The 19,095-nt window shown below is 37.9% G+C and overlaps 1 long non-coding RNA gene across 1 annotated transcript; it reads left to right on the top strand.

The window, feature by feature from the left end:
• The first annotated feature begins 3,840 nt into the window (after positions 1-3,840).
• LOC145271154 (uncharacterized) lies at positions 3,841-18,495 on the top strand. Its single transcript, XR_013865714.1, has 2 exons — positions 3,841-3,907; positions 12,023-18,495. It is a non-coding gene; the product is annotated as an uncharacterized LOC145271154 (long non-coding RNA).
• The last annotated feature ends 600 nt before the right edge of the window (positions 18,496-19,095 follow it).

Below are 19,095 nucleotides of genomic sequence, written 5' to 3'. Positions count from 1 at the left end.
AACTGTTCACACATGGTCGCCAGCGATTTACATTTCAAAATACACGCATTAATAAAACAAGCTCCAAAACTAGTAGTCGGTCATTCTCTGCTAATTTTCCTTGCGATATTCGTTTTCAGCATACCTGAACAACTTGATGGTTGGCCGCTTTCATATGCCGCCTGTTCAAACATGGTCGCCAGTGATTTACATTTCAAAATACACGCATTACTATCTCGAAAACTATTCGTCTGTCTGTGCTAATTTTCCTTGCGATATTCGTTTTCAGCATACCTGAACAAACTGAGGGTTGGCCCCTTTCATATGCTGCCTGTTCAAACATGGTCGCCGTGATTTACATTTCAAAATACACGCATTAATAAAACTAGCTCCAAAACTATTTGTCTCTGCTAATTTTCCTTGCGATATTCGTTTTCAGCATACCTGAACAAACTGACGGTTGGCCCCTTTCATATGCCGCCTGTTCAAACATGGTCGCCAGTGATTTACATTTCAAAATACACGCATTAATAAATCGAAAACTACGTGTCTGTGCTAATTTTCCTTGCGATATTCGTTTTCAGCATACCCGAACGATTTTAAAATGACAGTCCGAATGTTAACGAAGCACACACACACACACACACACACACACACACGTAAACTCAGTGAAAATCTCTACTGTCGATAAGCTAGTTGTAAATTAGATTACTGGCTCTTATGAGTTTTAGTCTAACCACCCTTTACAACTGTGATACAGTAGAACAGTCCGTCTCTGGACAATTAGCAGTGTATCGCATAACTCAATGACAGTGTCGAATGTCAACTAGCTAGTTGTAAGTTAGGTTACTGGCTCTGATGAGTTACACTCTAACCACCCTTAATAACTGTGATACAGCGGAACAGTCCGTTTTTGGACAAGTGGCGGTGATCGCATAACTCATTGAAAGTGCCGAATGTCTATTAGCTAGTTGAAACTTAGATTACTGGCTTTAATGAGTTTCAGTCTAACCACACTTAATAACTGTGATACAGCGGAACAGTCCGTCTGTTTCGCATAACTCATTGACAGTGTCGAGTGTCGATTAGCTAGTTGTAACTTCGTAGCCAGCCGAAAAGCCCCTTTAAGAAGAGACTTGAAGATAATAATTATTGTTTTTATTTGTAATGTTATTCTTATCGTCCAGCCATGCACGTGCAGAAATGCATTTCCAACGCAACTGTGTTAAAAAACTTACTTCCCCTTCAATGAGACAAGAACGCCGACACTCGACTTCGCACCGATACGCGAATGACGATACATAGAAATGAAAGCTGTTGATTTTATGTATTGAATTTTACGACTTTGCCGGCCCTCGTGACAAGATGTTCCGGCAGATACTGCAGGCTATGACTAGCTATGACTAGCAAAGACCAGATGTGGGGGCAACCCCACATGCCTGACCATTAACCAGCTCCCATTTCCCACCTCTCGGGAGCTGGTCCCCTTTTTCCCTTCCCCCTCCCTTCACTCCTCACATTAAAAATCGGCCTTGTGCCTAATTTGCTTGGTGGGGGAGCAAATAAATACCATCTGTTCCGGCAGATACTGCCAGCAAAGACCGTATATGGGGCTGACCCCACATATAAGACCTTGGTCAATGTAGGGGTAACCCTTCATACCAATTGTCACCATCCCGCTCCCCTACTCCCCGGGGAGTTGTTCCCCATTTCCCCCTCAGTCCTCACATTAAAAATCGGCCTTGTGCCTAATTTGCTCGGTGGTGGGGGAGCAAATAAATACCATCTGTTCTTCAGATGCTGCACTTCTATTTCTTGTTCTCTTTCGGTGGAGGAGAAATCCTTCACGACTGAGACAGTTTTTATTTTTGTACCTTTTCTCCACGTTAAAAAAACGACCCTGGTGTCTAACTCTGTCCCGTGGGGAGGCATAGTAAATAGGTACACACACAGACACAGCGACGAACGGACTTGGCGACGCTTTCGATTGTAAATATAAGAGCGTTGTCGGCGGCGACAACCGGAAATGGCAAACCCTGTGTCAGTCAGATTTGTTTATTTCACGCCAATTTGGACCGCGAAATAATTCGTTTTAACTAATGAGACCTGTGGAAATTCTAAGGTTAATCCTTCGGAGTTAAGACAACCAAGCGTAAAAGTTGATATACAAAACAAATATATAATATATAAATGTTACCAAAGGCAAGATAAGTTACTCTTCTACGTACTTGAACAAGTGTTTTAAGTTCTGCTGCGATATTCGTTTTCAGCATACCTGAACAAACTGAGAGTTGGCCCCTTTCATACGCCGCCTGTTCAAACTGTTCAAACATGGTCGCCAGTGATTTACATTTCACAATACACGCATTAATAAAACTTGCTCTAAAACTATTTGTCTTAGCTACTTTTCCTTGCGATATTCGTTTTCAGCATACCTGAATGAGAGTTAGATTCTATAGACCAAGGCAAGTCAACGTGTATATAAAAAAATATTTTCGTTAACAGATACTACACATTGATCGTTTATTTTATTTGATTTGATGTATTTTATATTTATTTATTTTTTATTGATCTTATTTTCATTTAACATTTAATGTTTTGGTGTTGTATTACTGTACACATAGATTCGAAAAAGTTGTAATAAAAACAAATATATAACAAATAAATGTTATCAAAGGCAAGATAAGTTACTTTTCTACCCAACTGGATATATTTTTCGTGTTTTTATTCAATATAACATGTTTATTCAGCCGTAAGTTTGGGAAAAGGTGTTATAAATAAAAACCCAGATAAAATACTGTACAAACTCGATCAATATATGTTACCGTGACATAGGTGGACATATATTCGGCGGGTTTTTAGTAGTATTGTGTATAGTTTTTTATTTATAACACCTTTTCCCAAACTTACCGTGTTAAAGAGAGAATCAGACGCCATTTTGAATGTTCCAATACATCGGTAAACACTATGTTTTTCGAGCTGAATAAACATGTTACCTTGAATAAAAACACAAAAATTATATCCAGTTTGGTAGAAAAGTAACTTATCTTGCCTTTTGATAACATTTATTTGTTATATATTTGTTTTTTGACAACTTTTTCGAATCTATGTGTACAGTAATACAAACCCGATGTTTTTTTTTATTAAATAGTTAGGTGACTGTACGGAATAGTTACAAAACGCCTTCCTCTCCCCATTTTAAGAACGACTTTCGGAATTGGGGGGAGCCCAATCTCTCCATGGTAAGAACGGCTTTCCAGATTGTGAGGTGTTTTTTTTTCAGAAAGCCGTTCTTATCATGGAGAGATTGAAAGTGTTAATACAAGTTAAATTGAATTTTTATCAGATCTTCTGCTTATTAAATTATTGGACAGAATAGTTAACATGATCCTCTCTACATTAAGAATGGCTTTCTGAACTTTTAAGGTAACGATTTCTTAAAAAAATACAATTTAATAACAAAAAAAAAACAGTTATTTTTACGATTCGAAAGAGGGAGGCGGTGGGAGGGGGAGGAATTGGCGCGTTGAAATAAAATTCGTTGAATTTCAAATTCGCTTGATACCCCCACCCTTCGCCACGTCATGACAGAAACAAAACTTTGACGAGATGTAATCTATTTCATTTAACTTCCGTTTGACCCCGGGCAAGAGTGCAGACACGTGCGGAGTGTGTGGGTGTGTGGATGGAAGTTTTATTGTTTTATTACTTTCATAATTTCATTATTTTCCGTCTTTCTCTCCCCCCTCTCTCTCTTTCTGTCTCTCTCTCTCTCCCCCTCTCTCTCTCTCTCTCTCTCTCTCTCTCTCTCTCGTGCTCACATGAAATAAACGCGGGAAGAAATATGTTTGGGTGGAATTTGCCATTTCACGAAACGTCGTGGTTAGAGACACATGTATTTTTACTGGGAGTTTTCACTAGAAGAAAAGTAAGTAATTTTTGGTATAATTTGTGATTTTATTTCAGCATTTCTTTTATGTAAAATAATAATCTTGTTTTTTTTTTAATGTTTAAAGTGAATAATAAAAAAAAATGATATTTTATTTAAGTTATTATAATTACCTCGTGTTATTAAACGAAAAAAAAAATGAACAGACACTACACATTTCGTTCTTTATATATAATTTTCAGTATAATTTATATCTATGTGTACAGTAATACAAACCCTATATTTGTTAATGAATATCACTTAAATAAACCACTCTACAGATGGATGTGATATTTGGAATATGCTGTAACATTGATAAAGACGAACTAAGGAACAGTTACGTCATAGACACAAAATATACGTATGATTATAATAGGAAAAAAACAAAAACCTGCAAAAGTATATGCAGTTATGCTACCGTGCCGAAATAAAAACGGTGTTATTTAGAAATCTATTCTTTGTATTCTAACATTGTAATCAAGTTGTCGTGAAACTTGAATTTCAAATGAAAAAACGAAAAAAACAAAACAAAAAAGGAAATACAAAAACACGGTAACATAAATGCATAATTACTAATTATGTCTTTCTGGCTAAACGTAGTAACCGTTTCTTTTTTCTGTATTTGTATAAAAATTAGTACATGTTTTTTATTAGATATTGAAATCCATGTTATTAGGTTGAAATGGGCGCTTCTACACTATTGGGACGAGATTTCAGAATTGTAGGAATGCGAGTTAATGCGACAGTTGATGTTGAATTCGAAAGTGATTTTGGAGCCTTTAAACTGTCATTAATAATAATAAAACAGATACTACACTTTGAATTATTTGCTAATAATTAAAAAAAATATTTTCGTTAACAGATATGACACATTGATCGTTGTTTTTATTTGATTTGATGTTTTTTTATTTTTATTTATTTTTTTATTGATCTTATTTTTATTTAACATTTGATGGTTGTTATTAAATTGTTAGATGCTTGTACGGAATGGTTACAAAACGCCCTCCTCCTCTCTCCATTTTAAGAACGACTTTCGGAATGGCCGTATCCCAATCTCTCCATGTTAAGAACGGCTTTCTAACGCCGACACTTGACTTCGCACCGATACGCGAATGACGATTCATAGAAATTAAAGGTGTTGATTTTATGTATTGAATTTTCCACGACTTTCTCGGCCCTCGTGACAAGATCAAAGTGTAGTATCTGTTCTCTAAGTTACGAAACTGTCCGCCACCGGGCTTTCTGGATAGGTTAAGGTGTTTTCATACTAATCTTCGTTAGCAAGGACCGACTCCACATTTGTGGGAGCTTGGACCCGGAAACCGATCCCCTTTTTTGGGAGACTGGAATCTCGGGACCAACACCACTAGCTGGTAGTTGAGACCTGCTTTTGTTGGTTTTTTGCATGCGTTTTTTCTTCGTTCCGGTCTCTTCCCTCTAGAGACAGGGGATGGTCTAATTCTCCACACTTAATTGCCTGAGCAGCACTGACCTGCCAGGCCCAAACTTTGTCTATCTTCGCTGCTCTCCCAGTGGATCGAGCAGACAGGGCTCTCTTTCTCGCTTCCGTTGGGGTAAGTTAGTGGGTAGTTGGGAGCTTGGACCCGAAACCGATCCCCTTTTTTGGGAGACTGGAATCTCGGGACCAACACCACTAGCTGGTAATTGAGACCTGCTTTTGCTGGTTTTTTGCATGCGTTTTTTCTTCGTTCCGGTCTCTTCCCTCTAGAGACAGGGGATGGTCTAATTTCTCCACACTTAATTGCCTGAGCAGCACTGACCTGCCAGGCCCAAACTTTGTCTATCTTCGCTGCTCTCCCAGTGGATCGAGCAGACAGGGCTCTCTTTCTCGCTTCCGTTGGGGTAAGTTAGTGGGTAGTTGGGAGCTTGGACCCGAAACCGATCCCCTTTTTTGGGAGACTGGAATCTCGGGACCAACACCACTAGCTGGTAATTGAGACCTGCTTTTGCTGGTTTTTTGCATGCGTTTTTTCTTCGTTCCGGTCTCTTCCCTCTAGAGACAGGGGATGGTCTAATTTCTCCACACTTAATTGCCTGAGCAGCACTGACCTGCCAGGCCCAAACTTTATCTATCTTCGCTGCTCTCCCAGTGGATCGAGCAGACAGGGCTCTCTTTCTCGCTTCCGTTGGGGTAAGTTAGTGGGTAGGGTGACGTGGGGTAGGGCGGGTGCTTCGTTTCTGCTCCCCTCTGTGGGCAGGGATTCCTATCCCCTCTCTCTCTTAATTGCGACGCGGCACTCTGGCCCGCTAGCACCCACTGCGTCTTTCTTCTCTGCTCTCCCCCCCTCGCGGGGGGATCTGAGCTGCTAACCCGACATCCCCGTGAGGGGAAGTCAAAAACTCTAATTTCTTCAAAGTCCGCTCCTCCCCCTCCATTCCCCTGGGTTTTCTTTTCCCCCACTACACTTTGGTCTGCGTCAGCGGCCAGTGCAACCGCCACGATGCCAGGCAGGAGGGGTACGTTACCCCAAATGCGCAAGATTTATTAATAAATAATAAACTAGACAAAATACTTTGAGAAATTCGCTCAATATATGTTAACGTGACATAACTTGACATATATTCGGTGGTTTTTTAATAGTATTTTGTCTAGTTTATTATTTATAACACCTTTTCCCGAACTTACCGTGTTAAAGAGACAGTCGGTCGCCATTTAGAATTTTCCAATACATCGGTAAACACTGTATTCTTTTCGAGCTGAATAAACATGTTAAACTGAATAAAAACACGAAAATTATATCCAGTTTGGTAGAAAAGTAATTTATCTTGCCTTTGATAACATTTATTTGTTATATATTTGTTTATTGACAACTTTTTCGAATCTATGTGTACAGTAATACAAACCCTATAATTATTTCATGTCATTAAACGAAAAAAAAAAAAGAACAGATACTACACGTTTCCTTTTTTTACAGATATCATTGTCAAATAAAATGTATATTTATTTATAATTTGTTGTATTTTTAATAGTTTGCTGCAAACTTTAAATCGAGTATTAATCTTCTGTTTGAGAATGTGTTAAATTATCGATGGTTTTATATTGTATTTTTTTATTTATTTATAATTTTATTTCAGCATTTATTTAATATAGAATAACCACGTCGCTTATTTAATCATAAATAAAAAAAAAAAAAAAAAATTATTCTTTAAAAAGCATTTTCATTCCAAAATACTGAAATCGCCATTAAATAACCTGGAAAAGGGTTGATATGGCGTATAAGCAAAAGCCAGACTAAGAAATCAAGGGCAGATAATCGGAAATCTTGATTGTCTCCCTTGACGAACTTGTCTCCACGGAATTTCACGAGTGTTGTGGTCGGCGTTACGGAAATTACCGACCGTTTACTGATTTTATTTGTTTAGTTTTTTTCACCTTTGTTTGGTTGAGAGATGTTTGAGTACTCGTGCAGTTTATTGACCACCGGTGTGAAATATTAACGTCGTATTTATGTGTGCTTTCCACCTAACAGTCGAATGACGTTAAAATTGATTTACACACTCACTTGTAAAGTCGCCAATAGTAAGATGTCCAAAAATTACGAAAAACGTTTACTGATTTTATTTGTTTAAATAATATTATATGTAGACTTTCACCTAACAAATTAAAAAATTAGAAGACGTTAATTTAGATTTAAATTAAAAATATTTGTCTGTCTGTCTGTCTATCTATCTAGCTGTACTGTATCTCTCCAACTACATCCTCTGTCTGTCTGTTTCTTTAACCTCGCATCGGCTCTCTGCTTGGTTCCTTATTTCAGCCCACCAAACTGGATATAATTTCCGTGTTTTTATTAAATTAAACATGTTTATTTAGCTCGAAAAAACAGTGTTTACCGATATATTGGAAAATTCAAAATGGCGACCGACTCTATCTTTAACACGGTAAGTTCGGAAAAAAGATGTAATAAATAATAAACCAGACAAAATACTGTTAGAAATTCGCTCAATATATGTTAACGTGACATAACTTGACATATATTGGGTGGTTTTTTAATAGTATTTTGTCTAGTTTATTATTTATAACACCTTTTCCCGAACTTACCGTGTTAAAGAGACAGTCGGTCGCCATTTAGAATTTTCCAATACATCGGTAAACACTGTATGCTTTTCGAGCTGAATAAACATGTTAAATTGAATAAAAACACGAAAATTATATCCAGTTTGGTAGAAAAGTAATTTATCTTGCCTTTGATAACATTTATTTGTTATATATTTGTTTATTGACAACTTTTTCGAATCTATGTGTACAGTAATACAAACCCTATAATTATTTCATGTCATTAAACGAAAAAAAAAAAAAGAACAGATACTACACGTTTCCTTTTTTTACAGATATCATTGTCAAATAAAATGTATATTTATTTATAATTTGTTGTATTTTTAATCGTTTGCTGCAAACTTTAAATCGAGTATTAATCTTCTGTTTGAGAATATGTGTTAAATTATCGATGGTTTTATATTGTATTTTTTTATTTATTTATAATTTTATTTCAGCATTTATTTAATATAGAATAACCACGTCGCTTATTTAATCATAAATAAAAAAAAAAAAAAAAATTATTCTATAAAAAGCATTTTCATTCCAAAATACTGAAATCGCCATTAAATAACCTGGAAAAGGGTTGATATGGCGTATAAGCAAAAGCCAGACTAAGAAATCAAGGGCAGATAATCGGAAATCTTGATTGTCTCCCTTGAAGAACTTGTCTCCACGGAATTTCACGAGTGTTGTGGTCGGCGTTACGGAAATTACCGACCGTTTACTCATTTTATTTGTTTAAATAATATTATATGTAGACTTTCACCTAACAAATTAAATAAGAAGACGTTAATTTAGATTTAAATTAAAAATATTTCTCTGTCTGTCTGTCTGTCTATCTATCTAGCTGTACTGTATCTCTCCAACTACATCCTCTGTCTGTCTGTCTCTTTAACCTCGCATCGGCTCTCTGCTTGGTTCCTTATTTCAGCCCACCAAATTAGTTCAGTTTTTTTATATTTTTTTTTATTCATAATTTGATTTCAGTATTTATTTAATATAGAATAACCGGGTGTGTATTAGTACTGGACACATAGATTCGAAACAGTTGTCAAAAAACAAATATATAACAAATAAATGTTATCAAAGGCAAGATAAATTACTTTTTTACCAAACTGTATATAATTTTCGTGTTTTTATTAAATTAAACATGTTTATTCAGCTCGAAAAAACAGTGTTTACCGATATATTGGAAAATTCAAAATGGCGACCGACTCTATCTTTAACACGGTAAGTTCGGAAAAAGATGTAATAAATAATAAACTAGACAAAATACTTTTATAAATTCGCTCAATATATGTTACCGTGACATAACTTGACATATATTCGGTGGTTTTTTAATAGTATTTGGTCTAGTTTATTATTTATAACACCTTTTCCCGAACTTACCGTGTTAAAGAGAGAATCGGTCGCCATTTCGAATTGATATTTAAAAAAAAAAAAAAAAAAAAAGAATCCTAGCTACTGAGTTGTAGTCGACAATCGTAACATATCCCAAAATTACGAAAATGCAATCATTAAAGAATTTCCTAATTTTTTGTTTATTACAACAACATTGCAAGAGTAAGATTAGTAAATGTGGATGTGTATTTTCCCCCCTAAAGTCCAACCCTATCCTCACCGTGGTAGGGGGGTGTAACGTTGTAGTTGAACAACAACTACACGGCTAAATGGGCTCTGGCAAAACAAAATCCAGGAAATGACGTCCGTCATCTGGTCGTCTTTTTATACGCTTGCATGTGGCGAGCAAAGAAGACGTGTTAAGGAAGGAGCAGGCTGAAAGGAGAACATTCCCCGAACAAAAAAAGAAAAATGGGCCTTACCCTATCCCTTTCCCTTATCCTAACCCTAACCCCTCCCGTTTGCTTCCAAGGCCCCATTTGAGCGTGTTCTCCTCCGCAGGCCTGCTTCTCCAAATTTCCCCGACTTTGCAGGTAACTGGTTTGGAGGCTTTCTAAAGCTCTTTTATCAGTGTCGGGGTGTTGAGTCCACACTTCCAGCTCAACAAATACCTGCAGTGCAAGGTGCGCTTCTCCGAATTTCCCCGAAGAGGGAGCGACACGTGCTCGTGTTTCTACTGTGTAATGCATGCGTGCCTCCACTTGACTACGGATGACTAGAGTAATACTAAAATAGTTTGTGTGTGCTCACAAGCTGCTTGAAGGGCGCTGGTAATATTATTCCTACTATCTATCAACTACGAGCTGGGGCGGTAATGCAATGATGGACCTCCGATTAATAATATCCGATACGATAGTAGGAATGGCAGTTTTGTGAGCTTTCATAGGCTCTTCCACATTCACGCACAATCTTGTGGTATCTCTCTAGGAATCCTGTTGGGTAGAGAGAACAAGAAGTCCCTTCCCTCGTTTTGGAAGGTTGTTCGCAGCAACGCTTGTTTTATATGGTGCCCTCTTTAGGGAGTTCAACACCTTGTTGTACGGAACCCGATCAAAATCCAGTTAATGATGGCATGAGTTTGTTGCGTCCGTCATCTGGTCGTCTTTTTATACGCTTGCATGTGGCGAGCAGAAAAGACGTGCTCGAGCAGGCTGGAAGGAGAACACTCCCCCGAAAGAGAAAAATGGGCCTCCCTCTCTCCCGTGTGCTTCCATCAAGGCCCAAATTGTGTGTGTTCTCCTTCGCAGACCTGGTCCTCCAACTTTCCTCGACTTTGCAGGTAACTAATCTGGAGCTTTTCTAAAGCTCTTTTCTCAGTGTCGAGGTGTTGAGTCAACTCCCAGCTCAACAAATACCTGCAGCGCAAGGTGCGCTTTTCCGAATTCCCCCGAAGAGGGAGCGACACGTGCTCGTGTTTCTACTATGTAATTCACGCGTGCCTCCACTCGACTACGGACGACTAGAGTAATACTGCTATTAGTTTGCGTGTGCTCACAAGCTGCTTGAAGGGCGCTGGTAATATTATTCCTACTATCTATCAACTACGAGCTGGGGCGGTAATGCAATGATGGACCTCCGATTAATAATATCCGATACGATAGTAGGAATGGCAGTTTTGTGAGCTTTCATAGGCTCTTCCACATTCACGCACAATCTAGTGGTATCTCTCTAGGAATCCTGTTGGGTAGAGAGAACAAAAAGTCCCTTCCCTCGTTTTGGAAGGTTGTTCACAGCAACGCTTGTTTTATATGGTGACCTCTTTAGGTAGTTCAACACCTTGCTCTCCTTGACTCTTCTCATTGTCGAGGTTCTGAGTCCGGTTCCAGGTGTACAAATAGGTGCAAGTCTGGATAGGGAATCTCCCCAAGTGGGTGAGCCTACGCTCTTTCTTATCAGGCGACACGTGCTCGTGTTACTACATAATGCATGCATGGCTCCATTCGACCAGGAACGACTAGAGTAATACTACCATTAGTTTGTGTGTTCTCACAAGCTGCCTGAAGGGCGCTGGTAATATTATTCCTACTATCTATCAACTACGAGCTGGGGCGGTAATGCAATGATGGACCTCCGATTAATAATATCCGATACGATAGTAGGAATGGCAGTTTTGTGAGCTTTCATCACCTCCTCCTCATTCACGCACAATCTTGTGGTATCTCTCTAGGAATCGTGTTGAGTAGAGAGAACACTTCCGTTTTCTGCTCCGCCTTTTATTCCGAGTAGAAACCGCCTTTTTCGGAGGATGTTCGTAGCAATGCATGTTTTATGTAGCGCTCCACTTTGGGGAGATCATCACCTACCTGGCCAGACTGTCCTTTCCTGTACGGTACCTGGTAACTAGTGGATTCCACCCTTTCCCTCCTTTTTCAGTTTGATGGCGACCACGACCAGCCAGAGGTGAGTAAAGCATCAAGCGTTTCTTCTTTTCGGTTTCAGTTTTTGTAATTGACAAGTTTAATTTTCCTCTTTTGTATTACTGCAGCTTCTAGTTAGAATCAGCATAAGTCCTCAGTTAAGTATTTCTTTCGTTGTGTTGCTAGTGATTAAAACGAATGCCTTTCTGCTTATATTTCCTTTAACCAACTTTTGCAAGTCTAACCAAAAATATTCACCCATGCTTGATCATAACCAGAATTATTTTTCTGTTACAGGTATTTTATTTTATTACTACATAATGCATGCATGGCTCCATTCGACCAGGAACGACTAGAGTAATACTACCATTAGTTTGCGTGTGCTCACAAGCTGCTTGAAGGGCGCTGGTAATATTATTCCTACTATCTATCAACTACGAGCTGGGGCGGTAATGCAATGATGGACCTCCGATTAATAATATCCGATACGATAGTAGGAATGGCAGTTTTGTGAGTTTTCATAGGCTCTTCCACATTCACGCACAATCTTGTGGTATCTCTCTAGGAATCGTGTTGAGTAGAGAGAACACTTCCGTTTTCTGCTCCGCCTTTTATTCCGAGTAGAAACCGCCTTTTTCGGAGGATGTTCGTAGCAATGCATGTTTTATGTAGCGCTCCACTTTGGGGAGATCATCACCTACCTGGCCAGACTGTCCTTTCCTGTACGAAACCTGGTAACGAGTGGATTCCACCCTTTCCCTCCTTTTTCAGTTTGATGGCGACCACGACTAGCCAGAGGTGAGTAAAGCATCAAGCGTTTCTTCTTTTCGATTTCAGTTTTTGTAATTGACAAGTTTAATTTTCCTCTTTTCCATTACTGCAGCTTCTAGTTAGAATCAGCACAAGTCCTCAGGTAAGTATTTCTTTCGTTGTGTTGCTAGTGATTAAAACGAATTCCTTTCTGCTTATATTTCCTTTAACCAACTTTTGCAAGTCTAACCAAAAATAATCACCCATGCTTGATCATAGCCAGAATTATTTTTCTGTTACAGGTATTTTATTTTATTACTACATAATGCATGCATGGCTCCATTCGACCAGGAACGACTAGAGTAATACTACAATTAGTGTGCGTGTGCTCACAAGCTGCTTGAAGGGCGCTGGTAATATTATTCCTACTATCTATCAACTACGAGCTGGGGCGGTAATGCAATGATGGACCTCCGATTAGTAATATCCGATACGATAGTAGGAATGGCAGTTTTGTGAGCTTTCATAGGCTCTTCCACATTCACGCACAATCTTGTGGTATCTCTCTAGGAATCCTGTTGGGTAGAGAGAACAAAAAGTCCCTTCCCTCGTTTTGGAAGGTTGTTCGCAGCAACGCTTGTTTTATATGGTGCCCTCTTTAGGGAGTTCAACACCTTGTTGTACGGAACCCGATCAAAATCCAGTTAATGACCGCATGAGTTTGTTGCGTCCGTCATCTGGTCGTCTTTTTATATGCTTGCATGTGGCAAGCAGAAAATACGTGCTCGAGCAGGCTGGAAGGAGAACACTCCCCCGAAAGAGAAAAATGGGCCTCCCTCTCTCCCGTGTGCTTCCATCAAGGCCCAAATTGTGTGTGTTCTCCTTCGCAGGCCTGGTCCTCCAACTTTCCTCGACTTTGCAGGTAACTAATCTGGAGCTTTTCTAAAGCTCTTTTCTCAGTGTCGAGGTGTTGAGTCAACTCCCAGCTCAACAAATACCTGCAGCGCAAGGTGCACTTTTCCGAATTCCCCCGAAGAGGGAGCGACACGTGCTCGTGTTTCTACTATGTAATGCACGCGTGCCTCCACTCGACTACGGACCACTAGAGTAATACTGCTATTAGTTTGCGTGTGCTCACAAGCTGCTTGAAGGGCGCTGGTAATATTATTCCTACTATCTATCAACTACGAGCTGGGGCGGTAATGCAATGATGGACCTCCGATTAATAATATCCGATACGATAGTAGGAATGGCAGTTTTGTGAGCTTTCATAGGCTCTTCCACATTCACGCACAATCTAGTGGTATCTCTCTAGGAATCCTGTTGGGTAGAGAGAACAAAAAGTCCCTTCCCTCGTTTTGGAAGGTTGTTCACAGCAACGCTTGTTTTATATGGTGACCTCTTTAGGTAGTTCAACACCTTGCTCTCCTTGACTCTTCTCATTGTCGAGGTTCTGAGTCCAGTTCCAGGTGTACAAATAGGTGCAAGTCTGGATAGGAAATCTCCCCAAGTGGGTGAGCCTACGCTCTTTCTTATCAGGCGACACATGCTCGTGTTACTACATAATGCATGCATGGCTCCATTCGACCAGGAACGACTAGAGTAATACTACCATTAGTTTGTGTGTTCTCACAAGCTGCCTGAAGGGCGCTGGTAATATTATTCCTACTATCTATCAACTACGAGCTGGGGCGGTAATGCAATGATGGACCTCCGATTAATAATATCCGATACGATAGTAGGAATGGCAGTTTTGTGAGTTTTCATAGGCTCTTCCACATTCACGCACAATCTTGTGGTATCTCTCTAGGAATCGTGTTGAGTAGAGAGAACACTTCCGTTTTCTGCTCCGCCTTTTATTCCGAGTAGAAACCGCCTTTTTCGGAGGATGTTCGTAGCAATGCATGTTTTATGTAGCGCTCCACTTTGGGGAGATCATCACCTACCTGGCCAGACTGTCCTTTCCTGTACGGTACCTGGTAACGAGTGGATTCCACCCTTTCCCTCCTTTTTCAGTTTGATGGCGACCACGACTAGCCAGAGGTGAGTAAAGCATCAAGCGTTTCTTCTTTTCGATTTCAGTTTTTGTAATTGACAAGTTTAATTTTCCTCTTTTCCATTACTGCAGCTTCTAGTTAGAATCAGCACAATCCTCAGGTAAGTATTTCTTTCGTTGTGTTGCTAGTGATTAAAACGAATTCCTTTCTGCTTATATTTCCTTTAACCAACTTTAGCAAGTCTAACCGAAAATATTCACCCATGCATGATCATAACCAAAATTATTTTTCTGTTACAGGTATTTTATTTTAATAAAAATTAACAAAATAATTAACATACACTCAGTAAAATGCAATGTACTAAAGTAACATAAATAAAACAAAAACAAAATGTAAAAATAATAATGCAAAATACAAGTAGTTATTACAGGTTTCAACAGCAACAGCCATGACCCTGTCATCCCAATATTGGATGCAGTTCCAGAAACTCATAAAGTAAGTATTGATATCTTCTTCTAATTATAATTTTTTAAAAAAAGAAAATTTCACAAAAAATAAAATACTGTGATCTAAAGGAAAATAAACCGAAAAAAAAAAAATGTAAAAATAATAATGCAAAATACAACTAGTTATTACAGGTTTCAACAGCAACAGCCATGACCCTGTCATCCCAATATTGGATGCAGTTCCAGAAAGTCATAAAGTAAGTATTGATATCTTCTTCTAATTATATTTTTTTAAAAAAAGAAAATTTCACAAAAATTAAAATACTGTGATCTAAAGGAAAATATACTGAAAAAAAAAAAATGTAAAACTAATAATGTGAAATACAACTAGTTATTACAGGTTTCAGCAGTAGCCGTTACGCTCTCATCCCGATCTTGGATGCAGTTCCAGAAAGTCATAAAGTAAGTATTGTTATTTCCTAATTATAATTTCCAAAAAAATAATTTCATAAAAATAAAATGCTATGAAATAAAGGAAAATAAATAAAACAAACAAACCAAAAAAAGAAAAAAACAATTAAAAAAAAAAGAAAAAGTTATTCAAGTTTTCAGCACCAGCAGCAGCAACACCCATGACCCCTCTCATCCCCATCTTGGAAGCAGTTCCAGAAATTCCTAAAGTAAGTAATAATATATTTTTTTTTTTATAAGCAACTCCAACTTCCCATCGAATTCATAAAGGTTTCATTTATTGTATCAATGTGTCTTGGTGGTGCTGCAACAACTACCTTGATTTATTTCTAATTTTCTAGTGATTGTTGAGACTTCAGGACTCTAAACCACCTTTTCAGCACTTGTTTTGTACCAGCTGCTGAATTTGCTTTGTTTTAGATGGGTTTCAGTTAATTTCTTAATTTACTTGATTTCTTTTTTGTCTAATGACTTTTGATGATTCCAGCTTCTAATTGGCCCTTTCTTTTCTTGTTCTCCAGTACCGTTGAACATTACTCGCTTTTTTTCGCACCTGATAAATTTTGCTAATTAATTTTTTCTCTTTTTGTTCCAGACTTTATCCTGTCTATTAACTTTTATTCTCTTTCTAGTTCTCTTGCAGCGTTGAACATTACTTGTTTTTGACTTATTTTTACTAGTGAGTGTTGAGACTTGAAGATTCTAAAAGAGCATTTCTTTACAGCACCTGATAAATGGCATCCTATTTACTTGATTTCTTTTTTGTCTAATGACTTTTGATGATTCCAGCTTCTAATTGGCCCTTTCTGTTCTTGTTCTCCAGTACCGTTGAACATTACTCACTTTTTTCGCACCTGATAAATTTTGCTAATTAATTTTTTCTCTTTTTGTTCCAGACTTTATCCTGTCTATTAACTTTTATTCTCTTTCTAGTTCTCTTGCAGCGTTGAACATTACTTGTTTTTTTTACTTATGTTTAGCATACGCACAGATTTGGTAAAGTTAGCCGAAAACAATTATATATAACATTTCTTCAGTTTGAACTCATTTTTGCCGAGAGAGATAGGTTTCCTTGTTCATGTGGATTTGCCTAAAGTAAAGTATGTAAATGCATGAACAATATGCTTTGTAATTATATACAAATATTTACATTACTATTGTTTTTTTTTTTTATTACATTTTTACCTCAAACAAGGCACTTTGCCACTATCAGGGGGAAACATCTACTGGGGTACTGGGGTACTATGTAGGGATTTGGGCAGGGAGGTGTTGGTTCACGTTGCACTTGAACTTATGCATGTCAGTACAGTTGGGGAAGCAGTGACCTGGAATGGAATTCCAAATTCTAGCAGTTCTGGGGAAGAAACTACTGGAGTAGAAAGATCTTTTAAATGTAGGGATCTCTACAGTGTGGGGGGTGGGATTTTGCAGCTTGTCGGGTCTGTCGAGGGTGTTTACGTTGTGGGGGCACAAATGCTTGCAGTTCATCAGAGCATTCACCATTATAATAGTTGTAGAACAGGCAGAGGGATGCAACGTTTCGACGATGGGACAGAGGCTGAAGCTTAGATGCCAGTTTAGGGCCTATCAGATTTGCGACTTTCTTTTTGAACCCTGTCAAGGAGCGAGAGACTAGTAGCCGATGCACCAGCCCAAATATGACAGCAATACTCCATACATGGGCGAATAGTGGCCTTGTTAGAGAGGTACAGGATACTTTGGGGTGTTAGAAGTTTTCTAGCACGGTAGAGAGAGCCCACCTTCCTCGCAGCAGCCCTGGCAATGCTCTCGATGTAATTGTTCCAGCTATAATTATCATTTTCATTATGGATCAGTAATATAATTTTACTACTGTTAATATATTCTAATAAATTATAATATATTAAATAACTATAAAAACTAAAACTAATAATTAAAAACAAAAAAATCATGATTAGATACTAAAACATAACTTATAAATTAGCGCTAAATTAAGTTATAACCGATCAAATAATAAACACTAAACCTCGACATAAATGTAAATATCAAAATGTTAAATTGTATAAATACTGAAAGATTAAACACTAATACTAAAATAATACTTTAAAACCAAAAATATACCAGAGAATAAGTGATAAGCTGTTCTAAAAATAAACTTATTACTAGTAAAAATATCTTGCTGATCCATATAAGAAAATGATAATAATAATGGCATATTAAAAATGAGCAATTATTAGAATAACGATTGCGCTCAAATTCGAGTTTGCCCTTGACACGCCTTTGCAGTAATATTTATGCCCCAAAATTGGAAAATGTGGCTGATTACTTGGACCTGAAAGTTCTAAACTAGCATAATTGTCTGGCATCTCAGTACTTTGTACAAAACTAGCATTTTATCCCTGGGAGTTTGGGGGTTTTGTGTTGAGCCAAACAACGAAAAAACGCGTGGTAGCAGGGAGGAAGGCTAGAACCCGTTACGTGTTTGCGTGTATGACCACTGGCAGTGACGTAGGTTTAAATTAAAGCTAGAGAAAAGAAAGCACGGCATGACTTACAAATACATCGTGGATTAAAGCAACCCCCTAGCTATTTGTCGCGTGAAGTAATAATTACACTTATATATATGTTTTCCTTTATTTTTAACTTTGACACATTAACCATTATTGATTAAGGGTCATATGAATTTATTACGTTAGATCCATGGCCAAGGAAACTATATCTAACATTTCAGTGGTTTATACTATAAGTTGTACACTTTCACTTTTATAGATATATCCATTTCAAAATTACTCGGACTTGTAACGACATGATTCCATTTCCGTTGGATTAAAACTTGTCTCTTTTTTCTTTTTATTTAGCAACCAGCCGAAACTTCTCCCAGAAGAAGACCACTCCCATCCAAAATTTCTACAATAACAGGATAGCCGCCGCCACTTCAGGGTCCTGGATATGACCTTAAACTGTATCCGATGGTAAAGCTCCATAAGCGGGCTTGGGGAGTGTGGAGCCACCCTTTAATTACCATTGCTCCCAGGTCCACTCTGACCCGGAGTGGTAGTACCTGTTAGGGTCCTCACTGTGGGTTACATATTTTTCTTCTAATAAACCTTTAAAAACTATAAGTCTATTTTCTGTGTTATCTATTTGTTATACATCATGTGCCCCGAATTAAATTGTGATATTCGTTTTCAGCATATTCAAAAAGATTTAAAAAATCGACATAGAATTACATATCAAATATAAAAAAAAAAAGGCTAACCCTGACCCCCAACCCTAATCCATCCTAGAGACAATTTGATCAAAGAGGAGCAGCATGAATATCAGCAATAATGTATGCCAAAAAAAAAAAAAAAAAAATTACTTAATATTGGTTTGAACTATAAAGAACTCTGCACTTGTAGAGTTTTCGTAATTTTTGGATATATTACTATTTTCGACATGACAATTAACTACGTATGGAGGTTGGCTTTGTTTTAATATGCAGGGAGACGACGGTCTCATGACAGTCACCTCGGTCTTGTTCTAATTTGAGCCTGAACACTTGTTATGTTCCAAAGTAAATAAACGCTTTAAAATAAGTTAAAACAAAAAGAACTTCTCAGATATTAATCAAGGCAGATAAATCAAGTCAGAGTTTCCTTTAGGAAACCATATGAAAATATACTCACAAATATATGTATATATATATATATACATATATATGTGTGTGTGCTTTCTCAAGGGAGAT

This window comes from Euprymna scolopes, chromosome 46 (genome assembly GCF_053919585.1).
Source record: "Euprymna scolopes isolate OS-2025 chromosome 46, ASM5391958v1, whole genome shotgun sequence".
In the NCBI taxonomy this organism is placed as follows: domain Eukaryota; kingdom Metazoa; phylum Mollusca; class Cephalopoda; order Sepiida; family Sepiolidae; genus Euprymna; species Euprymna scolopes.
This window is presented reverse-complemented; position numbering and strand designations above follow the sequence as displayed.